The following is a 26857-nucleotide window of genomic DNA, read 5'->3' as shown; positions in this document are numbered from 1 at the left end:
GTTTTAATTAGATTGTCAGAAAAGAAATAAAGTGCTCTATGTTGAAGAGTATAGTTTTTTTACAAGCCTCAGACTTAAAGAAGTATGTATGGGTATTTCTTTTTTTCTGGTGAGTTCAGAAATGAAAAAACCTAATGGGAAAGTTTTACTGTAAACAATCTTAATACAGTTCCATGGGTATTACATCCCAAATTAAAGCCTCAAAAGTCAATGGAAAAAACAAAATAGGTGTTATTTAATTAGAAAAACACAAATACAGATATATATGTGTGTGGAAAATATTTTTTTGCATAAAGTAATTTTTCTAATGAAATAACATATGTGTAGGGATTGAATTACTTGAGATGTAATTATAAGCTCTTGAATCCTCTGCTTGAGCATTCTACTCTCTGGAGACAGAAAGAGAATGAAGGCTCTGTCTTTAAATCTAAAATAAGTTGGATAAAGTGCCTTATAATTCAGTCTCAAGATTTCTTGGTTTCAGAAAATTCTATTCCTTTGCATCCCTCGTTCCAATAGAACTCAAGCCAATGATAAACAACTGATTTAGAATGATGGGAGGGATGCCTGGTTGGCTCAAATTAAGGTGACAAAACCTTGAATTTGGCTCAGGTCACGAGCTCAGGGTTGTGAGATCAAGCCCTGCATCGGGCTCCCCATGGGGCATAGAGTCTGCTTAAGATTCTCTCTCTCCCTCTCCCTCTGCCCTCAACCTTCTTTACTCTTTAAAAAAAAAAAAAAAGTTTAGAATGATGGGATTATTAAGGAGCCCCCATGAGACTATTAGCAGATTCCTCAGAAATCTTATAGGTCAGAAGGGGATGCAGGATAACATATTCAAAGTGTTAAAAAAAAATATATATATATATATATGTATATATATATATATATATTCACAAACAGAACTACTATAGCCAGCAAAACTTTCTTTCAAAAATGAAAGAGAAGTATTTTTTCAAATAAAAGCTGAGGGAGTTCACCCATCAGACCTTCCTTTCAAGAAATGTGAAAAGGAAACCCTTCAAGTTGAAATTAAAGGATAATAGCAACACAAAAGCATATCAAAGTATAATTCAGTGATAAAGGTAAATAAATATTTTTTTAAAAAGAAGGGGAGGGCGCCTGGGTGGCTCAGTCAGTTAGGTGTCTGCCTTCAGTTCATGTCATGATCCCAGGGTCATGCTGAGCAGACAGCCTCCTTCTCTCTCTCCCTCTGCCAGCTGCTCCCCCTCCTTGTGCTCTCTGTCAAATAAATAAAGAAATCTTTAAAAGTATTTTTAAAAATAAAGGTAGGTAATAAATAGAAAAACACAGAATACTGTAATGATAGTGCATAAAACACTTTAAATTCTAGTATAGGAGTTAAAAGACCAATGTATAAATGACTATTACTATAAAAATATGTTAATGGATACACAATATAAAAACCTGTAATTTGTACCAATAATAACCAAGTGTGGGGAGAATAAAAGAGTTTTTTAATGCAACAGCAGTTAAGTTGCTATCAGCTTATAATACACTGTTATAAGATGTTTTCTATAAGCCCATGGTAACCACAAAGAAAATACTTAGAGAAGATACACAAAAAATAATGAGTAAGGAATCAAAGCATTTCCCTACAAAAAAAAAATAATAATAATAATGATGATGAAACACAAAGTAAGATACAATAGAGGAAATAAGAGGCAAAAACCTGCAAGACTAGGGCACCTGAGTGGCTCAGTCAGATAAGCTCAAGTCGTTTGGTTTTGGTTCAAGTCATGATCTCAGAGTCCTGGGACCAAACCCCACATTGAGCTCCACGTTCAGCAGGGAGTCTGCTTGAAGATTCTCCTCTCTGCCTCTCCTCGCACTTGCTCTCACTCTCTCAAAAAAATAAATCTTTTTTTTAAAAAATAGCTGTAAGACTGATAGAAAATAATGAACAAAATGGGAATATTGGGTCCTTCTCTATGTATAATTGCAAAGAACTGAAATCAGGATTTGGGAGAGGTACTTGCACTCTCATGCTGACTGCAGCATTATTCACAATAGCCAAGAGATAGAAACAACCTAAATATCTATCAACAGGTGAAAAGAGAAAGAAACTGTGGTCTATACATAACAATGAAATATTACTTAGCCTTAAGAGAAAGGAAATCCTGTAACATACTACAGCATGGATGAATCTTGAGGACATTATACTCGAAACAAGCCAATCACAGACAAATACTGCGTGACTCCACATTTGTACCAGGTATCCAAAGTAGGCAGTCTTAGAAGAATACAGAATGGTGACTGCTGGGGGGCTGAGGGGAAGGGGAAACAAGGAGCTACTATCCAGTGAGTATAGAGATTCAGTCTTGCAAGAGGAAAATTTATACACAATACTGTACCTTAAACCCAAAATTCTGCTAAGAAGTATATTTCATATGTGGTTTTGTACCATAATTTTAAAAAAGAATCAAGGGGTTGTTTTTTAAGAGTCTTTGTCGAGTTCTATTGGTTGAACAACTTTATTTATTTTGGGTAGGGGGAGGGACAGGAAGAGGAGGAGAGAGAGAGAGAATCTCAAGAGGATTCTACACTCAATGCAGAGCCTGACACAGGGGTTCAAACTAACAGCCCTGAGATCATGACCTGAGCCAAAATCAAGAGTCAGACGCTAACCAACAGAGCCACCCAGACACCCCTGAACAATTTTATTTTACAGATGATGGAAGTGAGGCCCAGAGGGATGACAAAGCCAGTTAGTGGAGTACATGTCCCAGTCCACTCCTCCATTCTACTTGGCAGAGTGAAAGCAGAGATTCCAGACCATCTATAACAGGATAAACAGCTATCAAGTAAGACTTCTCCCTGTGATTATACAAAACATACAAGAAAAAGCAAGCAGGAGAGACATAAATCAGCATCTCCCTGGAGTCAATCATATAAAGAACAGAATATAAAAATTTAACTCTAGATTTCATGAAAAACATCTATGTTGGCAATATTTTATGGGGTTATACAGAAAGTGCTTTGCTATTTATCTTAGTCATCAGATGAAAGAATATATAATTAATGTTTACAACTCTCCCTCTTTTTTAAATGAATGAGAGCTCATATTTTATCACTATATAAAAGATACAGTAATAAATTAATATCCACAGAAATAAGGACACTAGTGAAAAGAAATAATTTAAGACATGGTCATCTAGTAGAAGAGGCAAAAATCCAAAGCATTATCAGGTTTTCTTTAACTTTTCAGACTTCGGTTGTATGAAACTAGACCTGAACTACACAGGTACATTCCTAGTTCATATTTCATTTATGTCCTTCAGTGAGATAAATGCTGAAATATCTTTGCATAAGATTTTGCCCTTGAAAAACATGAAAGTAAATTCATATGCAAGTATATTTGCCATTTATAAAACAGTGGAAGAAAACAGTATGCATTAATTTAGAAATAAAAAACTACATTTTTATACATTCAATGAATGAATCGTACATACAAAGAGAAGCATAAATGCATTAATAATTTTAACATTGAAGAAAATTTTAAAAAATTATTCTCACCAAAAAAAAGGGCATAATGCCTTAAACATTAGTTAATTCTACCTTCCTCACTTAACTTGACATAACTACTTATGGTTTCGGCTTATTATTTAAGTAATACCTTGAAGAGCTCGCTTCGGCAGCACATTTACAAATACCTTGGAAAGCAGTCCATTGACAAAGTGCTGAAAAGCTAATAATTTCTTTCACTGATAAGGAAACTGCAGGCATGCAGTAACATCAAAGAAATGTAAACAGTACAATGTTCTTCTTCTTTGATTTAAATTATATTTATATAAAACATAATTGATAAGTAGTCCCAGGTCTGAAATGTAAACTTTCAGAGTCAAACAAGGTCAAGGGAAGAAAGATGTCTAGAATAGAAAGCCCCCACTGGGCAACCTTCTATTTGCGATTCACTCTAGCCTTATTCCAGTCCAGACTAAGCATCTGATCTATACTGACTCCTCTAATACTAGCAGCTAACATCTATTGGACAGTTACTGTGAACACTCTCCTAAATACTTACAGAAAATCATGATTATCACAGTGTTTCAAATGACAAAACTGAAGCTCGTGAAGGCCAAACAATTTGCCCAAGCTAAAAGAGCTGGCACATGCCAGAGTTAAGATTGGACCAAACAATTGACCTCCAAAGCCCATGTACTTGCCACTCTGCCTACCATACTTCTGGTTCCCAGGATACCATAAATGCTTTCAGAATGCATAAACTGGGGCACCTGGGTGGCTCAGTGCTTGAGCATCTGCCTTTGGCTCAGGTCATGATCCCAGGGTCCTGGGATATCATATAGCCATATCAGGCTCACTGCAGAGAGCCTCCTTCTCCCTCTGCCTATGTCTCTGTGTCTCTTATGAATAAATAATTAAAATCTTAAAAAAAAAAAAGAATGCATCAATTACTCCTAATTTGCTCTGATTCCATTCAGCAAGATGGATCTTAAAATAGTGTTACAGGGGATCCCTGGGTGGCGCAGCAGTTTGGCGCCTGCCTTTGGCCCAGGGCGCGATCCTGGAGACCCGGGATCGAGTCCCACATCGGGCTTCCGGTGCATGGAGCCTGCTTCTCCCTCTGCCTGTGTCTCTGCCTCTCTCTCTCTCTCTCTGTGACTATCATAAATAAATAAATAAAATTAAAAAAATATTAAAAATAAATAAATAAATAAATAAAATAGTGTTACAGTTATATGATTCTGTAAATAATTATTTAAGATAAAACACTTGCAAAGAGAAGTACTTAAGGAGAGTATTCTGACCAAATTAATAGAGATTTAGAAAATACTAAGTAAATGTTACCAGCATATCAAAATGTTACCAGGACATCCATTGAATTTGAGGTAAGAAGTTCCAGCACATAGAAAATCAGGTGAACAGCACAGAAGCTCCAAGTATGGAAAAACAGGAGAAATACCGCTAGACTAAAATAAGGTAAAGTCAAGTATCAAATCACCTGAGGAGTCTCCTTAGCCATCTGAATCTTCATTATCTCTCAGAGTCAGAAACAATTTCTATTTTTAGAAAATGGCATAAGAAAAATTATAAAGTAATGGTTAGCCACATAATTAACACGCAACCACCAGTGGGAGAAAGAACTAAAACCAACATTAATTTTTTCGATTGCTAACATTTTGACACTTGCTATAAATGGTAAGTATAATGATCGAATTCCTGTAAGCATAAAATTTCCTCCCTGAAAAAAGTAGGTTTTATATTTTTATCACGATGAGACCTAAATCTTTAGTGGCTGACTGGCAGGACACAAGTTAAAAGCCAATGTCCTTCAGGTATAATGTATGTATTTTTCCTTCCAATCAGGTACAGTCAATCTCTATTACTGGGTATGTCACTGTGTACATCAGAATTGAGAGGAGGAGGGATGCTTGGGTGGCTCAGTGGTTGAGCATCTGCCTTTGGTTCAGGGCATGACCCAGGAGTTCCAAGATTGGGTCCCACATCAGGCTCCCTGCACGGAGCCAACTTCTCCCTCTGCCTGTGTCTCTGCCTCTCTTTCTCTGTGTCTCTCATGAATAAATAAGTAAAATCTTAAAAAGAAAAAAAAAAGAATTGGGAGGAGGAGTTTGAATGCCCTCCAACAATGGGATATAACTAAATATAGCTCAGCTAGTAAGCACTTGTGTAGTAAAAATAGTCAATACTTCTGGATTAAAATAGTAAATTGCTCAAAGAACCCAAAGCTATGAAAGTCAGGTCAATTTACTGGGATATGAAAAACTATGCTAGACTGACTATAGTTGATGTGGAGCCAATCCATACTACATTTGAGAAAAAATGATTACATGGCTAACACGAGTTGGCTGAATATAAAGTATGATTCCAATATTCACTCTTCTTCGATGACAAAAAATCCTTTGAAGATTAAGTAAGTGGTAAATATCTTAATACTGTGAATTTTATAAGGTCCTCGTCTCAAATAAAAGGCTGACCATTAAATGGGGTCTGCATGAATAATGGTAAACAAATGATCTTATTAGGATGCTTTATTAGCCAAGAAGATTAACACCCAGGATGAAGTGAAATTAATGAAAGAAGCCAGTAACATTAAAAAGGATTGATGTAAATTTCTTGCAACAATGAATAAGAAGACTGATTCCATTTCTTGGAGTAGATGGTATACCATTAAGGAATGAAAGAAAACAGATTTAGTAAACTCCTATTGTGCATGATCTGTGGATTAAGGAATATCATTAGGCTAGAAAGATAAAATGAATGTTAGGAAAAGGACACTGACAATGACATTCATGATAGAAGCAGAAGGTGCAAACCAATAGGATAAAAAAAGATTAATCCATGAATGGTGATAGAAAAACTGGATTAATGAGAAGGAATCCTAACACATTACCATGCAAGAAAAAAAACTCCAATGGATCAAGAATTAAAATCAGAGAGAATTAATCTTTTAAGAAACTAGAATGGTAAGTGAATATTTACCTGCTCTCTAGAAAGGAAAGAGCTCACTAAGGGTTAAACAATGAAAACTACTAAGTAAAGATGGATACACTTTAAGAAGAAGAATATTCAGAAAATACTTGTGCACAGAAGAGTTAATGTAGCAAACCTGAGACTGCCATCCTTAATTGACTTGATTGCAAAGTTGGCCTCCAGGTGGGATCCTGGAAAGTGGATTTTCTATGGGTTCCTACCATTCTTTACTGATATGGCCATGTCTAAACATGTGTACAAATAAACAAAACATGGTTCCTACACTGATCAGCCCCAATAAAAACCTTGGGCACAGAGTCTCTAACAAGTTTCTCTAGTAGACAATACTTTACACATGTTGTCATAATTCATTGCCGGAGGAATAAAGTGCATTCTGGGAGACCCCCCTGGGAGAGGACCCCTGTAAGAAGTAAGCTTGTACCTAGTTGCCCCTGGACTTTATCCAATGAATCTTTTCCCTTGCACATTTTGCTTTTTTCCCATTTGCTATAATAAATCATAGTCATAGTTGCAACTATATCTTGAGTCCAGTGGTCCTTCTAGCAAATCACTGAATTCAGGGGTAGTGTTATAGACCCTTGACCCTGAATCATCTTATATTTTGCTAAAAAAAACAAAAACAAAAATAAAAACAAAAAACCTAGCAATTTAAAAATATGTTATGTAGATTTTTTAAAAGAATAACTTCTAGAGTATTCCAAATATCAATAGTAGGAGTAAACTTTCCTATGCATTATACACCTACCAATCAAAAATATTTGAGGGTCAACTCCATGGTGGGTGCTGTGTTAAGCTTTAATGATACATCAAAGAAAAGTCAGCCCCTGCTCTCAAAGAGTTTACTGTCAAGGAACTAACAATTAGAATCATAAACATCATTGACTGAATTAGCCAAACTCAACTCTGAAGATTTGAAGTACAGAAAATGGTTTCTATGGACAGAAATTAAGATATAAGAACAAGAAAACAATTCAAGACAGCCTTTGGTAAGTGTAAAATACTACGAGTGTAACAATGACTGCTTTTCCTTTTTCAGAGGAAGGACAAGATTCTAGAGCTGGGCTGCCTGATATAGTAGCCACAAGCCACATGTGGCTATTAAATTTGAATTTAAACTAATGAAAATTAAATAAAACTCCAGTTCCTCAGCTACACTAACCAAATTTCAAATGCTCAATAGTCGTCCATGGCTAGTAGCTACCATAGGGGATAGCACATATTATAGAACATTTCAGAAAGTTCTACTGAACAAGGCTGTTCTGAAGGGCTGAGGGGCACAAGAATACCTCAGACGTTTGCTACCACATTATCTATAATGGCAAAAAGAACACAGGGACAACTTAAATGTCTGTCCATGTGGAAATAGGTACACACATTAAGCTTTAGATATTAAAAGAAAAAAAAAACCTGTTGATACACTGCCCTTCAACACTCATAAAATAGATCTGTATAACTATCATGGAAAAATGGCTCTAACATTCTAATAACAGAAAAACACAAACTGCAAAGGAACTTTTTTTTTTTTTTTTTTTTTTGGAGAGAGAGAGTGGGATAAAGAATGCAGGTGCACAAGCAGAGGGTAGAGGAGAGAGAGAAGCTGACTCCACGCTGAGCATGGAGCCCAACACAGAACCCTAAGATCATGACCTGAGCCAAAATCAAGAGTTGGATGCTCAACCCACAGAGCCAGCCAGGTGCCCCTGCAAAGGAACATTTACAAAACACAATGCCTTTGTGCGCATATTTTAGGGGGAAGAGGTAGATTAAGATAAGTATGTTTGTGGGGCACCTGGGTGGCTCAGTGGTTAAGTGTCTGCCATTGGCTCAGGGCATGATCCCAGGATCCCGGAATCGAGTCCTCCATCGGGCTCCCCCCCAGGGAGCCTGCTTCTCCCTCTGCCTATGTCTCTGCCTTTCTCTGTCACTACTGAATAAATGAATAAATCAAAAAAAGAAAAAAAAAGATAAATGTGTTTGCTTGTGAGTATAATATATACTAAACTATATTGTTTGGATATTTTCCATATGACTATTCCATATTACTTTAGTTTAAAAAAAAAAAAAGAGGATATTTTACTAAAATTATTTAGAGCAATGCTTCAGTATGTGATGGAACCAAACTGGATGGTAAATGACCAGCAGGTACAGGACTAGTAAAAAAGGTGGAAATGAGTGTGGTGATAGTAGGACCCAGTAGAGGCTCACTGGAGGAATGAGGGTAAATTTCCCACCTGAAGAAGACACTTACTTGATGTCAAGGAACCAAATTTGATCATGCTCCTCCCACTGCCTTCTTGCTCAGCTTAGTTTTCAAGGCACAAAGCAAATCCTTTCCCTTGCTCACTGAACCTTGTATATGTTCCTCTGTTTTCAAAATGAGAGTTCAACTATTTATGAACTAACTATGAAAACTATTGTTTTATAGCTATAAAAAATATTTAAAGCCAACTGAGTCATTCGCACTTTCTCAGTAAAGAATATTCTAAATACTGTTTGTCACTGTATCTTTGGGCACAACTTCATTTCAGTACAGTTTGAGTAATAGTTACTCCTTCTCACATTTGTTGCCCACACTAGCCTGGGAATGCCTTGCAGGCAGCTACACTATTTCTATTCTTTATACTATTAGCCCAAAACATACGAGTGGGATGAAACTCAAGACTAGCTGAAGAAAGAAGACAAGTTAACAGAGTTTAAGTTTTGAGGACTGGCTACCTTCACACACACACACACACACAGCTTCCTGACATAGCCTCACCTGCTGAGCACCTCTCTGAATATTCCATTTTAAGAATTATTGTTCTTAATTATTTTAGGTTTCTATCCCACTGCAGAAACTGTAAGGCTATTTTTAGCCAAGTAAAATCAATGAAAAGAGTATTTGTGGGACACTTGGTGGCTCAGTGGTTGAGCGTTTGCCTTCACCTCAGGGCATGATCCTGGGGTCCTGGGACCGATTCCTGCATCAGGCGACCTGTAGGGAGCCTGCTTCTTCCTCTGTGTCTCTGCCTCTCTCTGTGTATCTCTCATGAATAGATAAATAAAATCTTTTTTTAAAAAAGTATTTGTAAGTACATATTTACATATATATCAAATAAATGAGCATTGGGATATCTTTATAGTACCTCTATACTATTCAACACAGTAGCCACTAGCCACATGTGTCTACTGAGCATTTAAAATGAGATGTGCTATAAGGTTAAAATATGTACCAAATTCGGAATGTTTAATACAAATATATATAGATGAAATATTGCATTAATTGTTACATATTAAAATACATATTATATATTAAATTTATGTTTCATATTATACATTAAAATAATATTTCAGATATATTGAATTAAAATTTTAAAATTAATTTCATCTATTTATTTTCACTTTTTTTAAGATTTACTTATTTATTTTAGAGAGAGAGCGAGCATATGTGTGAGCAGGGGGAAGCGTGGAAGGAGAAAGAGAGAGAAGCAGACGCTGAGTACAGAGCTCAGAGCCCCACATGGGGCTCGATCCCACGACCCTGAGATCATGACCTGAGCCAAAATCAACAGTCAGAGGCTTGGGCACCTGGGTGGCTCAGTTGGTTAAGCATCTGCTTTTAGCTCAGGTCATGATCTCAGGGTCAGGGGAATCCCTGCTCAGCGGGGAATCTGCTTCTCCCTCTACTCTTCCCCTCTGTTTATGTGCACTCTCTCTCTCAATAAATAAAATCTTAAAAAAAAAAAAAAATGGAGGCTTAACCAACTGAGCCACCCAGGTACCCCTATTTTTACTTTTTCAATGTGGCTACCAGAAAATTTCAAAGTATGTATGTGGTTCATGTTGTATTTCTACTGAACAGCACTATTCTTTATCCCATTAATGCACCTAAATATACTAAATGTAGTTTCTCCCATTCATACATATACATACACACACACACACTCACACACTGACACTCACGCTCACATACACACAGGCACAGGTAGTAAACAGTTAATGGCTTTCATTGCATGCACTTGGGGAGTAAAGTATAACAATAAGCCCCAGATGGGCAAGGAACATGTCTATTTGCTAAATAGCCTAGCACTGCTCCTTGAACATAAGGCAGTAGATAAATAATTGTGAAATGAATAAAAGGGGCTATAAAAATCAACCAAAATTTTAATAATACATAACTTTTATTGAACACTGATTATAAACCAGGTACTCTACTCTGGATTATCTCATTTACTCTACATGATGAATTTAATGAGGTGGGTTCTTCTATTATTCTTATTTTAAAAGTGAGAAAACAGACACAGAATCACAACAGACTCTCCAGTATACTTTGCAATATTACAAGAAATGAAACAATTTAATTTAGTCTATACAGGAGGTTTACACAACTTTAAGCAATAGATACAGATTGAATGCCTTCTATTACATGGTATTATACTAGGTGCTATGACATTAGGAAGAATCAGAGGTTAATACAACCAAAATATAAACAAGGTATAGGCTAAATCCTGTTACAAATAAATCCCACTACAATTATCCCATATCCTACCAAAATATTAACAAGCCTGACTAATAGCTAATAATCCAGTCATACAAAATTCTTGTTGGATTTAGACAATACCTTGGAATTCACTATAAAAACCTGTGTTCATATGGCACATAACAATGTTGTTCATGCACAGAATCTTGTAATCCTTACAGCACCCCTGATAGGTAGTTATTACTAGAGGTTGGGTGGGATCTTACAAGTACTTAGATTCATTATCTGATGCAAGGATGTTCCTTATCAGGCTTTAATTCATGTTCTGTACTTGTTAAAGGCTACTGCCCAGGATTTGGGAGTGGGAGGATGGAAAGGGAAGGAGTTTTAGGCAGGCCACCTATAAAATTAGTTTTGGGTTCCAGATTTCTATCAACTTTAGAAATAATGCCTTTGGGCTGAGCAAGGCATGAAGACAGTATAATTTAAAACTTTCTAAGAGGCTTAAAGAGGCAAGTTCCAACAAATGATTGCTTTTTTTTTTTTAGGGGGGGTGCAAAAAAGCATTCGAATTTAAAACAATCCTTCACATAGAACAACTTAACTAGTGTCAATAGGAACTAAGGCATCCTTATTGAGCTCCTTTCTGAAAACATATTAGGGCTCAAATCTTGATATACCTTGAAAAAATAAAGCAATATTCAGTACACACTAAATGGTCAACTTAATTTTTTTAGTGGGTAAATGACATGGCAAGAATAGTTCAGGTACTTGTAAATGCTAAATGTCCGGTATGTCTTCATTGGCTTTTGAACAGCCTCAAAGAGCAGACATGAGGATTCATTAGCTCTTAGCACATATGAACCTGCTCCAAAGGCAGCCAAGAGAGTTGCCTAGCAACAGTGCATTTTGCATCTCTCATCATCCCCAAAGATGCTACAGCAGCAGCGGCTAGGTCAAGCCTCTCATTAGCAACCTGACAAAGGGTTTCTATCTCCCATTTTACAAAATTATTTTTATTTCCAGGTGAAGCTCAAATATCTACGTATTATTCCTACTGACAACATATTCGCTTCCCTCTCTTCCTTCTTCTGACCAACCCCCATTTCAACAGATAGGTTTTAATGAACCCATCAAAATACCTGTAACAAAAGAAGGCACTGAGAAACCCAAAATCCAACAGAATTTGTATGCTTATTCACATCACTATAACGGTTCCATATCTTTGGGGCAATAAAGTAAGGAAGTTTTAGAAGAAAAAAAAAGATGCAAAACTCAAATAATGGGAAGAAATAGGTAAGACTTCAAAATTCACAAAAAAATCACTCCAATTATTTGCAATGCTCTTGATTTCTTATATTGTTCTATTCCCCCCATAAAAGCTAATCTCAACCATATAGCAAAATAGCAAAAAGGCAGACAATCCAAGAGTGGTAATTCCGGAATGGATTGACAGTTTATAATGAATGTAATCCATAAGAAAGGAACTCCGGTTCCCAATTTAATAACTATGTTATAAAGCTGCACCTCAGATCAATAGCTATTCATTCACTTCTGAAAATATTTCTTAAAATATTTACCACTCAGCATGGTTGCCATGCAGAACTAAAATATATACTTGCATAATCTTCCTTATATACACTCAGAGATCCTCAAAAGAAAATAAACAAAATAAGGACACTTCTCATTTCATGAATTTTAAAGTGCTTAATCCAGATTTTGACATAATGCATATACCCTTGGTGTCTGAGCCTCCATGTGATCATGAATTTCCCTAAGGAAAAGATTACAGAATGTGCCTGACATGTTACGAAAGATAAAGTGTGATACTAATAGACCCAGATTAAGAATGGTGTAAATGAGGAACATTAAAAGGCAATCGTCATCACACCAAGTCAAAATAAGTAAATTTTTTAAGTGATCTGAAAGGAACAATGTGATTTTTTCCCCTGAGGCCCCTCCCCCTTTTTAAAATGTACAAACAGCAAAGAATGAATCCCTCGGAGGATTTCCCAGAAGGGTGTCATTTACCACTAAAATATTTCATTCCAGCAGTTGAAAGACCATAAAAGGGTGAATGTCCTCCAGAGCCCCTAATAACGGTAATAGATCTTGTGTTACTATTCACAAGTGACCTCTCAGTCAGGCGATTTAATTTTTCCCCCTGCAGCATGGTTGGTTTCACACACAGTGTAATAACAGTTTTTGCACAACAAGACAATTCATCCGATTAGAAGAACTGTATTAAGTCTTTCATGAACAGCATGTGTCACTACTGCTTCAGCTAGGGTTTGATTTAAGACAACCTAATATATGCAGGCATGATTCTTCATTTTTCCACCATTTTTAAAAAAGATTCCTGGACTTCCTTCAGCAATTTTGCAGACCATTGCCTGAATCCTCCCTGGCTTCAAAAAATAACTAAGAACTCATCAGATGCTCACTGAGCACTTTAAAACAGGTAACAACGATTTTTCACCAGGCAACAGAAATGTGTATAAGGCTCCTGGTTTCTACACAGGTTAAATGAAATTCCATCGATGTCTCAAAGGAAAAGAAACATGAAAAGGGACAGAATAGGCATAACTGGTTACTGCAATTACTTTTATGCATCACAATATTTTAGCAACTCACCATTAATTATAAAGGCAATATGACATCACTGAGAAAAGCTTCAAATAGAGTAAATCTGGAGACAGCCATGTGTAAACCTCAGCAATACACAAAAAATTTTAAAGTGAAAACCAAAGGAAAAGGTGTGAAATGAACCAATCATCTGGCAACCTCTAATACAATAAATAGTTCAGCATCACTCAATGCCCACAGAAGACTAACCTGAGGACAGCTACACATTTCTTACTGCCTTGTGATGAGATTAAGATAGTTAAATGCAGAATCTCTGCAGTGAAGGTATATAGTTGTACCAGGGCACAGGAGTGAAAGAGCAGGGGTCGCATACAGACCAGGTTCAGCCCCTCGCCACCAATAAAATCCAAAGGCAGAGAGACCAGTGGTGGGAAAAGGAGAAGGAATTTATTTCATTGAGACTAATGTCGAGAAGGCAGCCTCCACAGTACAGAGAAATACTTCCATGTTTGTCTAAGGACAATGTAGGACAAAGGTCAGTGGGTGTATGCAGGTGGGCAGTAAAGGTCAGGTCCATCACTGTCTTGGGGTCAATCATGGATGGGGTCTTGCTGGCTCAGGGCATTCCTCATCGCTTGAGGGGATAACTGCGGTTCCCATCAGGGAATGCTTTGCCTGCATGGTCTTTTGTCTCAGTTAAGAGATAAACTAGAAAGGGGGCTGGTGTGGCTTCTTGGGGTAAGCGTCTGCCTTCAGCTCAGGTCATGATCTCAAGGTCCTGGGATGGAGCCTTATGTCTGGCTCCCTGCCCAGCAGGGAGCCTAATTCTCCCTCTGCTTCTCCCCCTACTCATGCTCGCTCGCTTGCTCACTCCCAAATAAATAAAATCTTTTAAAAAAAGAGAAAGAGGTAAGCTAGAAAGAAAAACTTAATCCACCAGAAAGTCTGAAGTCAAAATGGAGGTAGTTGGAGTCCCCTTTCATAGTGACAGTTGGAGAAATTCTCAGGGGTTCCCTCTGCTAACTCCCTTTAATTGATGCTGATAGGCATGGCTTCCCCCTTCCTTCCCTGGAAGGGGGCCAGCCTCTCAGAGAAGAGTAGTGTCAGCACTCCTTCTGCTACAGAAGGAGGCGTGTCTTTACAGCTCACATACCCCAAAGGGACCCTCCTCTGGCTCCTTGGCAAGCAGCCTAAACCTGCAAGATTAAGTTCTCTTGAGACTTCTGATACAGGTAAGATGCTCCCTTCCGGTTTGATTGTCCCACATGCTGCAGGAATCCTGTTTCTTTCAGAAGTGTGTATAACCCTCTAAGCAAACCTGTAAAGCGAGATGAGACAAGTCCACTGTAGTTCCTTGCCCATGTTGCCCGCACTCTGTCCACCAGAAACATGGTCATGTCTTCCATTTTGACAAATTCTAGGCATGCAAGCCAATCCCCACATTGCTGGTTCTCTCCTTCGCCTCCAGGATCACAATGGCTAGCCCAACACTCTCCTTTAGATGTTAGATTTTGGGGACAGTCATCTTATACATCTGCCCACTCCAAATGCAAGGGATACACACAGTTGGATGGGGAAGAGGTAGAGTTTCCCTGAAGTCCCTGTCACCAGGCTTGAGGTGAGAGGCTGGCAGCACTCCAGCAACTTGCTGCAAAAATCTCCACTCTTCTCTTCATCTTGTCATCTCCTAACTTCTAGACCCTCACTTAGTACTCAGACATCTAAGTTTATTCCTATCACTCTACAAGTTCTACTGGGTGTTCTGTCTCAAAATCATTTTGGCATTTCCATGTCCCCACCAACACTTCTAACATCCTGTCATATAACTTCATCTCCTCTATATCTGAGATAAATTTTCATCTCCCTTCTTATTGCAAGGCTCTCAGGATCTTGCTTCCAAATACTTGCCCAGAATCCACTCAAGGAACAGTTTCCTGTACCCTATGCACCTCAGTTTAACAGAGTACGACCTGCAGCCTTGTTCTCCCACTGTGACCTGCCACACAGTTGTGTCCTTGCACGTGCTCTTCATCCTGCCTTGGATGCCTTCCTTTCCCCCATATCTGGGAAACCTGTGCTCCTCTTCATGTAGGTTCCAAGGACACTGACAAAAACCTCCACAACGGCAATCACCATCCTGCACTAAACAGTAAATTTTAATGCCTCTGTCAACACACTAAGCTCCATGATTTCTGAAAACAGACTATACCCTTTCATCTTAGTATTACCAGAACCTGCCATATAGGAGGTGAGAGAGAGAGAGAGAGAGAGAGAGAGAGAGAATGAATATATGACAAAGTGAATGTTTTGAAAATGCCTAATAAAATGAGACCTAGTAAAAACAAGGTATCTACAGTATTTCAAGCTGAAGGAGAATTCCAAGCCCAGATCAAGATGCACCATTAAAAACTGAATACAATTTGACAACTAAATACACCTAAGTAGAGTAAAATGCCACCAGTATAATTATCATTAATAGTCAGACTACTGGAAACAATGAAGGTAGGAAAGACTGGATTCAAGAAAAAAATGTTAAAGAAACAAAATTCGATTACTTTCATGTACATACTGTAACAAACCAATTAGCCAAGTGTTGCCAAGTACCAGTCCCTGCTGATATGTCTTAATGAATAGATAATGTGATCATTTTAAATTGGCACATTCATTGTACTCATGCAAATGAGCAAGCCCAAACTGCCTAAAAACAATAGCTTCAAAATCAGCTTATATTTTAACTCAGCCTGTATCTAATTACCCTGAACCCTAAATTAATAGGATTTCATTTAACAAGATTTTCCTGTAATCTAACCTAACCTAAATTCTATCCCTGGACTCCACACTGTTTCCTTTATTAGTCTGGATAACACACAACAATATTGGAAAATAGGGTTTTTTGGTTCTAGGAGTATATACATGCACCTAATATATTTGTGCATTAATTCAATCAGGCAACAAAGCAGGTACCTGTCCAGGAACTAATCTGACCAGGAATTGTCCAAGGTCACTAGGAGACAAAAAAAAATAAGACTATTTCCCTTAGGGAATTCCTTTTATGAATTCTAAATCTAATTGTAATCTATTCAAAATTTCCAATGAAGATCGCTTATACTCAGAATAACCATAGGACACCTAAAACTGCTAATCTGTGTTTAATCATATTCATTCATCTTTAGTGCTATTTAACTCTGTGATATGATAAAAAATTCAGGTTACATATATTTTTACATGCTCATTTTCTCTGGATGGAGCAGGGGAGGGGACACAAATTGTCTTAAATACAGCTATGATCCACTACCACAAAAATGCTCCTGAACAAGGATAACAGGACCCGGGGCCTCTGAAAGTCCAATCAATATACTGGAAGTCTGACACACAGAAATTATCCCAAGTCACTCCTTAACTACTCGTCTGGCTCCACTGAGTTTGTAACCATGTCTACTCATTTGAAATAAACTGACTTCAGAATGCCCAATTGCATTACATTACTGTTCTGACAATTGGCCAAAGGGTCTTTAATACTACCCATCATGAAAAGCTCAAAATTGTCACTGGCAGGGTAGAAGTCCAGTGTGCTGAAAAGACAAAGGGACAGAACAAGTCTCAAGACTTCTGGTAAGGGAACTAACACAGCTGTCCTACTTTAAGAATTCTAGAATGGTGGCCCCTGGGTGGCTCAGTCGGTTAAACGTCTGCCTTCAGCTCAGGTCATGATCCTGAGTTTCTGGGATGTAGCCTCACGTTGGGCTCCCTGCTCAACACAGAGTCTGCCTCACCCTCTCCCTCTGCTGCTCCCTCTGCCTATGCTCTTTTTTCTCTGTCAAATAAATAAATAAAATCTTTTAAAAAAATTCTAGAATAGACCTTTCCCATCAAATCCACCAAATCCTGACCAATTCTTTCAATTAGTTACAATTGTGACTATCAATGGCTTTCTTTCACTCTCCAACAAAAAGAATTACATCTGAAATGTAAAATATATTACTGCTAGAGAACCTATGGTTCACAAAAAATGAAAACAAAACAAAAATTTTAAAAATTTAAAAACTCTGCTCCAGCACCCAAAGTAATGAAATTTATTTATTCTACAGTTTGCTCAACAATGGTACTCAAGGAGGATCACATAAATGTCATATATAAAGAGTAGTATTTTATAGAGCATAAAAACAGGCAATATATTCTTCTTGTTCATTTCAAAGATACTTTTTAAGTTGTATTTGTCTGCAAGGCTTAGTTTATGAATCATCTACTTCAGACAGTCTTCCTATTATGACTTCATTGCCCTTCTGGGGTCCATCCTACCACATCCTATGCTTCCCTGTATTATCGCGCTCACCACGCAGTACTCTGCTAGGATATTTCTATCTTCCTTAAGCACTGTGATTCCCCCAGTAAGGGTCTCTGTGTCCCAAGTTCTAAATAAATGTGTGTCCCAAGCAGGTTCTCTGACTATTTACTGAATAACTTATGTCACCATGCCCTTTCAAGATCCTGAATTAGCTATATATCATACCAAATACTTTAAATGTTTCAAACCTAAAAACCAACGTATAATTTTCTTCAACACTGACTGACATTTATTTTTCAAAGAGACTATAATAACCATTTTTGTTCACTAATATTCCTGACTTTGATTAAATTTCAGAATCTCTCAGTAATGATCATTAGAAACAAAAATGTATAAAATCATTTTTGATCATTAAGCAATAAGCCCAACTGCGACGATGCTTGCTGATTTGCTGATTCACTTGGATCTTCTCAATCTACCCTTTGATCTATGCTTTCAGGAGTTAAGACTGCTATAGGTGTTCTATTTAGGTATAAAATATCTGGCTAAATGTATTTGCCTATTTATATAAGGGATAATGAAGCTAGAATAGAGGCAAAAATAATCACACAAGATTGAAGATCTGACCAGATTTCAAACAAATGTTGAGGTTCTTAGCATTTAATTCACTTTACAACTAACTGGGCCAATCTTATAAATGTGAAGTTGGTAAACCTTGCTCAAATCTCACCTTTGCCCATTACTAGCTGTGTGACTTTGGGGAAGTTAATCAAACTCTGTGCCTCAGTTCCTAAATAGTAGCAGTAGCAACCTCAAAGAGCTGTTTGAGTTGATTAATAGATGCAAATAAAGTGATTAAAATAGTGACTGGTATGTTATAAGCATATGTAAATGTTAGCTATTTTTATTAGCTATTGCTTTGTTCAAGAAGATACTATAGCTTTAATGAGTAGAACAATTTAAAGCTATTTAGCACTGGAAGGTTATCAAAAGGTCTAGAACCAATTTACTCAACAGAACTCAGAATTCAGTTAAGCTGGCAAACATGACAAACACTTCACATTTGGCCCCTCCGCACTATATGTGAAATTGATTAATTGAGTATCTTTCTGCAGCGAATTTATGGTAATGAATCAGAACCCATATACCAATTAAAGGTAATTAACGGAAAAAACAAAACTAAATGTCTTGCAATCATAAGATCATTAAATTTCAATGATAAATATTTATGATGTGAATTCCATAGCAAAAGTATCATACTAGAAGCCATTGTGTTTTGTTGAAGTTTTTGTTTTTGTTTTTTATAAGATTTTACTTATTTACTCATGATAGACACAGGGAGAGAGGCAGAGACATAGGCAGAGGGAGAAGCAGGTTCCCTACCAGAAGCCTAATACAGGACTCCATCCCAGGACCCTGGGAACACGCCCTGAGCTGAAGGCAGATGCTCAACTACTCAGCCACCCAGATGCCCTGGTGAAGTTTTATAATTACATCAAACTGTTTCTATACATTTCTAGCATTTCAAGTTACAGTTTCTATACTGCTTGTATATTATACCTTTACCATATACTGCCAATGTTATTTAATTTATTGGGTTTTTTGTAAGATCAACTGGTTTTGTACAATGATCTTACATCTATCCACTGTAATGAACTCTCTTATCCATTCGAAAAGCAACAGCTTTGATTCTCTTGCATTTTCTAAAAAGCCAAAGCTTTTTTCCTTTATAGTACATATGTGAGTTTTATTTCCTTTTCTTGAATGAACAATGGCCAAAACATCCAGAAAGAGAGCAACATTACCATCAGACATATTTTTCAGATTCCTTACTTCCATTCAATGGAACGGCTTCTAAATGAAATCTGACTTGGAATTCTACCTATGTCAACATAAAATATCCTTTGACCTATGGGGCTTTTTATTTTGGATTCTGTATTATCTACCTCAGATGATAATGTTACCACATCTTCTATCTTAATAATCTACCTAGCTTTTAATTTTTACCATTTATTTTCAATTTGTGTCACTTGTTTCAAGGTTTGCCTCTTAGAAACACTGTATAGTATATGAGTCTTTCTTTTGATAAGATAATTTAATTCCTTCACAGTAATTGTCATAACTTGTCTATTTGTAATTTTTCCTACCATCTTATTTTATGTTAATATTTGCCATCCTTTTAGGGTTTTTCTTTAATTTTTCTTCCTTTTGTTACATTATTTAGAAATTATAAATCACTAGTTGCTACTAATAAGGGTTTACATAAATATTTCAATTTGTTTTTCCAGTAACATCAGGAACTACTCAGTTTCCAAAACAATTTCACCCTTAGCACATTCTCAACTCTTCTCACTATCACATTCCCACTATCTACCCCCAACATATTTTAAAACTTGGATCTTAATTCCAGGTAATTATTTTTCATACTCTATAAATAATTATTTTAAATTAACCACAAGGTATACTGGATATTTTGATCACCATTCAACATTTCTTCTCTGTGCTTTCTTGGATTTATTTTCCATTTTGCTGGAGCACGTCCTTGAGGGGTTTCATCTCCATCTCCCCTCAGAAAAACCAGTAAACAAGAAAGGCTCTTGAATTATTGCACAACTGGAAAAGTCTTTATTACCATCAGTCATAAAAAGCAGAATAATGGGGACAAATAATCTGGATAGAAAGTGAATTTCCCCAAGAAATTAGAAGGCAGTACTCCCGTCTATTCCAGCACCCAGAGTACTGCTGGTAAAAAATTAAGATCAATTTTGCTTTAAGTTCTTCTTTTCCCCATTTTTCTCTAAAAATCTCTTATGCCTTCTTCCTTATTGTTTAAGTTCCAGGGACAAATTTAGGTATTGATCTATTCTTACATATGCTGCTTGGCTTTCAAAGGGTCCTAACAATCTGTACCCTTGGTCTTTTCAGCTTAAAAAATAGTTTTCTGTCGTGTTTTAAGTTTCTGTCCTCCACTTTCTCCATTCCCTCCAACTGGAATTTTCCTTTTTTTTTTTTTTGATTTATTTATTTATCTATCTATTTATTTATTTGTTTGTTTGTTTATTTATTTATTTATTTATTTATTATTATTTATTTATTTATTTATGATAGACACAGAGAGAGAGAGAGAGAGGCAGAGACACAGGCAGAGGGAGAAGCAGACTCCATGCCGGGAGCCCAATGTAGGACTCGATCCCAGGGCTCCAGGATTGCACCCTGGGCCAAAGGCAGGTGCTAAACCGCTGAGCCACCCAGAGATCCCCTCCAACTGAAATTTCTATAGAAAGATGCTATAACTCCCAATATTGACCCTCAATGTCTTAACTTTTAAAAACTTTTTGTCCTATATTCTGAAATATTTACTTGCACATTCTGTAAACCACTAATCCTGTCTCCATTTATGTACTGTGCAATCACATTTTTCATTTCTAAAATCCCTTGTCATTGAATTTCTTCTTTGTCACAACAGTATTTTTGTATACAATATAAAAACATAGAATAGCTTTCCAACATCTCTTGGGATATAGATTGTTTTTGTATTATATTCTGCTTCCTGAATTCTCTTTCTTTTGGAAACAGATCTCTAATTAGTAATGCTGTTAAATTTTCTCAAAGTCTGGTGAGCCTTCATTATCCATTTATATTTACGAATCAATGCCAAATTGGCTGCAGGGAACTTGCATGGGTTGCTCCTGTAGATGTAAAGCAATGTTTCCATAAATAAGACTCTCCTCGTATTTGAAAGGCTGATTATGGAAGAGCTGAAGAATGAATGGTAAAATATGTCGACTGGCAACTTCACTTTAGAGTGTCTGGCCATGATGCAAGTAGGCAGAAGACCAAGACCACCTTCTCCTTGCCCTGTCCTCTCATTAAAATAACAAATTTTTCTTCTGGCAATGGCGGACTTTGGTGTGTTTTCCCCTTGACAGGAATTCCTCATGCCTGTTTTGAAATTCAAAGTTCTGATCCCCCTTCCCAGCCCTTCACCAACACTAGACGTCCATCTCAAGCAGTTTCCTTAGAGAGTGTTAACCAGAAGACAAAGCTACTGTTGCCTGGTTATTTAACTGGGAGCAGAAAGACTCCACTATTCGAAATGCAGTTCGGGGCCCCAGGCCCTCCCCGGCTATACTCCGTGCTCAGTGACACAACAAGACAAATGTTTTCAGTTCAATCGATTAGAACTACTGAATATCACAGCGATACATGGTTGAACTGAACATCACAATCAAACAATTTCAGTGAGAATTTTAAGTGATTTACGATCTACAGACTCCTCAAAAGAAACCCTGCCCAACACGAACACTCAGGGAAGGCAAGAAATTCATAAAGAACTCCTTGCTGGGTAAAAATTCTAGGCTTTCTGGGAAAAAATACCAAACACAACAATAACAACAAAAATTCAGAAAAACAGTAAAGGGTTCAAATGTCAGTTAAAAACATGTTTATTCTACAGATATCTATGTAGGGTTTATAAAGAAGAAATAAGCATATTCCCACAGAATGGAATAGATACCTGACCTTGAATTTCAGTCTGTGTTTCTTTTTGTCTAATTGTTTCATGGTGACAGGCTCAGCCCAATTTTGCTGTAGGCATAATCGATGCTATGGCTACGAGGAAAGAGTAGTACAGCACTTCTTATCTGTAAAGCTCTTTATTAAAAGTACTGTACATTCTGGCTTCTGTTTGCTGGTGTGAAGAACACAGAAAGCAGGCTGACTTCAGGGGGTAACAATTCATAGAACTTAGTGACAATAGAACAGACTGCAAAGTGTCCAAAGACTCTTTGTGCAAGTTCTTTTATAGAATATATTTTCTCCTTTTCTCACAGCAGTAACTTACAGGCCATTAAATTTCACACATTTCCTATTCATTTTCCATGTTAAAATATGGCTTATGACCCAGAGTAGAACTATCACAGGATTCTGCCCTGAAAGTCAGCTTTTTTTACTATGTGATAATATATGACTTTTAAAAGACCAGCAAGTCCTGAGCCATGAACCCAGCCACATAAGTGATTTCAAATGGCTCAGAAGTGTGTACGCTTTTACAAATGGAAAATATTAAGCTCTGAAAACATTACAAAGGATAAAATTAAATTCTCAAAGAATGCCATTGTTCCCATTAAGCAAGACCTTTAACTAGAATTAACAACCAAAATGTAAACGGGAAATAAAAGACCCCAGAGCTGTAAAGGGAAGTAAAAAAACAAAAACAAACAAAACCCCCCGCAATTCTCTCCCCACTTCCAAAAAAGAGAAAAATAAGCAAGTATCCAGGGTCTGAGAAAGGCAGTGAGGTTCACAAAACTTAATTTGTTCAGCATTTCAATGATGGGAGGTTTTAAGGAAGAAACGTGTAGTTCTCTAAACTCAAAATTCATAAACTTCTCCTTTCTCACACATTCCATCAGCCAGTCAAAAAGAAACTGTGATGTTCTTTACATGTAGTATTTAGAATTCTTTCTTTGAAGGTGAGATACTAACTATAAGATTTCATTTTAAACCATCTTGGCCTATCTAAAAAGCACTAAACTTTGTGGTTAACATTCAATGCAGATATCTATGTAATCTTGCCATAAACTCTTATACTATATGTAGAAACATATGAAAAAAACGCTTTCTCAGGTTTTAAAACCCCTACCAAGGAGCCCTGATTTCCAGAAGAGACTATAAGCTTTTGTCAGGTCTTCTCCCTATATATATTTAGAAGATCTACTATTAAGCCCCTAAAAATTCCAATAAGGCTTTTGTATAAACCTACTGCGATGTGGAAAAATAACTTCCTCCAACAGCTCTGTTATTCTTCAGGATTAGATGGAGAATCTCACTTCCAACAACTATAGGGAAGCTATACTTAATAACATATCCAATATAATAAATAATTATATTTATGTATTTAACATATAATTACATAATCTGTTAAGTATGTAATGTAATCAATTATAATATTATAGTAAATAGCTAATAATGCAGTTAATATAATATAGCTAAGGTAATAGATAGGGAAGGTTTTAAGAACTTTTAGCAGCCTTTTCTTCTCAGGGTGTCCAGGATCGGAAAAACACCTTGGCAGTTTGGTTAGGGGAGTCCCAAGTAAATACATGGAGTTTACCTGAAGCTGCCTTACTGATGAAGAGTAACTAACCTCTCCCTAAGAAGTTCTAGCAGTGTGAGACATTTCCAAAACTGTCCACAATCATGTTATAAACGAGTTGCCCAGTCATTGGCTCAGGGTTCAAAATATGATTTGTTATTGCCCTTTTAAAAAACTGTAGGGGTGCCTGGGTGGCTCAGTCCGTTAAGCATCTGACTCTTGATCTCAGCTCCAGTCTTGATCTCAGGGTCATGAGTTCAAGCCCCACACTGGAGTCCACGCTGAGTGTGGAGAATACTTAAAAAAAAAAAAAAAAGCTGTAAAGTTCAGAAAATATCCTCCTTTAGGCCTGGAGTCCTATTATCCCTTAATTAACTAAGTAGAATCCACATTTAACATTCACTACCGCTGACTTCACACTCGATGAAACCAGGTCCTGAACAAATCACAGAAGTAGGAAAACAGCTCTCTGAAGAGGGAAGAGTAAGGCCAACTGGACATTACTGTACATGAGCCATGAAGCCCTGTGCTTCAGTTCTCATCCAGGCATCTCTGAAAATACTCTGAATGACTTATATCAGAATGAAAGAAAATAACATTACTCAGCATTAGAAAGGCAGGAACTATATTATATAAACATAACCAAAAAGCACACGAATCTATCAACTTTTATTTCCAGAAAAAACACTAGTTTAGGAAATAGATGGCACTCTCATTTATTATAAGCAAAAGCTGTGATATGAAAAACTCTGTCTAAACTAAATTGATGTGTTTAAAACTTTCAAGACATCCATGGGAATTTACACAGGATGCTCGTTCTTGGATCTCTCCCCAGAACCCCAGAAGACATTCCCTCCAAGAATGTAAAAGGCACCTAACTTTTACTGACCACTGCCTGACCTGAATTTGTATCTTCCTCAAATTCAATCTAGTGATGTCCAGGTAAGAAAACTATCAGGATTATTAGTAACTGCTGACAGCATTCCTAGATGGGGTGGGGGTAGGGGGGTAATTTTTCCTATTTTTTTCATCTGTCAATTTATTGCTGTAGCTTTGGGTAATTATCTGGTTATTTTAACATAATCATTTGCATCTAGTTAACTCTAAAACAGTACTCACAAAGCCAAGTTCCCTTCAGACTACTTAACTCCATTAGTCTTCCATGGCCCTAAAGCTATGAAGCCCAATGGAAAATGCATGGCCTGTGAAACCAGGTGAGAGATGAAGGCTGAAAACTCACAGAAGAAGAGGACCCACCAAACTCCATGATAAGTAAGATTAACACAATCACATATTTTCTAAAAGGCCCATTTTCTTATGGTTATGAACACGAATATAACATTTCTAGTTGATACTGACTTGTACTACTGTTAAAAAAGCACTGAACAAAAAAAACAAAAAAACAAAAAAAGCACTGAACATAATTTCAATACCTTAGAATAATAACAAGCACACCAAAGCATACCTCATGTCTTTCAAACTTTTCAAATATTTTTTCTCACAAGATCTTACAGTAGGATTCTTTCAATAAATCAAGATGACACAAAAACTCAATACTTAGTAAGCATACTGCAAGCCAGCGAATTCCACCAGAGGTTAAGTGACTGCCAAAACAAAGGAAGAAAATAGCCTCGAAACTTCTTCTCTTACCTACTTATTTACTTAGCTTCTGCTTATTAGTAGTCTAAGGCTTTTGTTTAGTATCAACTACCTGTGCATGAATCTGAGCCAGAGTGCTTAAACATAATATAGCTTCTTTCTATAAGGTAAGAAAGGGCAAAGACATATCAAGCATTAATACATCTCATACAGACCTGTTAACTTAATGAAAGAAATAGAAACAACCCTCCAATAACAGATTACAATCATAACTCATTTCAACTGAGTCTATTCCAACTGGAAAACTTGCTTTTTCCAAATATTTAGTCCTTTCCTTTTGGCTACTTTACCTATAACTAAGGTCCAGTGAAAGGGTATGAAACGGTCACTTCAATAAGGAGAAGTGAGGAGAAAACAGTGTTTCCTAAGGGCACCTGAGTGGGTCAGTCAGTTAAGTGTTCAGGACTCTTGATTTCAACTGCAGTAAGGATCTCAGGGTCATGGGATCTGCTAGTTGGGTTCTGCGCTCAGTGGGGAATCTGCTTGAGATTCTCTCCCTCTGCCCCTTCCCCTGCTCTCTCTCTCTCTCTCTCTAATAAACAAACAAACAGTATGTCCTAGTTCAAGGATACTTCTTTTATCCTTCTCACAAAAACTCTACTTCTACATTATTAATGCTACGGCCTTTGCTTATGTTAAGAATTTGAATAAGCATTTAAGCATTTCACTCTACTATTCATCTTAACAGCACAAGGACACTCATTTCTTTCAAAACTATCCAAGAAATAATCAACAGAAGTATAACATACCAAATTCTATTTCTACCACTGCTTCTTAAACATTTATTGAGTAAAGAAACAAACCCAATGATCACTCTAGTACTTCCCAATCTTTTCCATTTCACAGCACACATGAATATCAAGTTTATAAGAAGAGTGGAGTAGGGATCCCTGGGTGGCACAGCAGTTTGGCACCTGCCTTTGGCCCAGGGCGCGATCCTGGAGACCTGGGATCGAATCCCACGTCGAGCTCCCGGTGCATGGAGCCTGCTTCTCCCTCTGCCTATGTCTCTGCCTCTCTCTCTCTGTGTTACTATCATACATAAATAAAAATTAAAAAAAAAAAAGAAGAGTGGGGTAAATATCTGAAACACTAAGTAGCCAGAGGTGACCAACCAAGCACTCCGAGCTTGGACAACTACCTGGCTGCCTGAGAGCTCAGAGGGGAGGATACAAGGGCACACCTGGTGTGTACTTACACCATTTTCAGTGTTCCCAGAACACTGAGAAGTTCTCTGCTACACTTTTTTGCCGATTTAACATATTCCCACCTTTAT

The 26857-nt window shown here is 37.1% G+C and overlaps 1 protein-coding gene and 1 long non-coding RNA gene across 3 annotated transcripts in view; both read right to left on the bottom strand.

The window, feature by feature from the left end:
• The window catches only part of FOCAD (focadhesin), a 312065-nt gene that overhangs the window by 170515 nt on the left and 114693 nt on the right, over positions 1-26857 (bottom strand). The gene's annotated exons all lie outside the window — the stretch shown is intronic.
• Positions 922-26578, bottom strand: LOC118350195 (uncharacterized). Its single transcript, XR_004803513.2, has 3 exons — positions 22347-26578; positions 4985-5042; positions 922-1242 (listed from the first exon to the last, which is right to left on the bottom strand). It is a non-coding gene; the product is annotated as an uncharacterized LOC118350195 (long non-coding RNA).

This window comes from Canis lupus, chromosome 11, assembly GCF_003254725.2.
Source record: "Canis lupus dingo isolate Sandy chromosome 11, ASM325472v2, whole genome shotgun sequence".
Lineage (NCBI taxonomy): Eukaryota > Metazoa > Chordata > Mammalia > Carnivora > Canidae > Canis > Canis lupus.
This window is presented reverse-complemented; position numbering and strand designations above follow the sequence as displayed.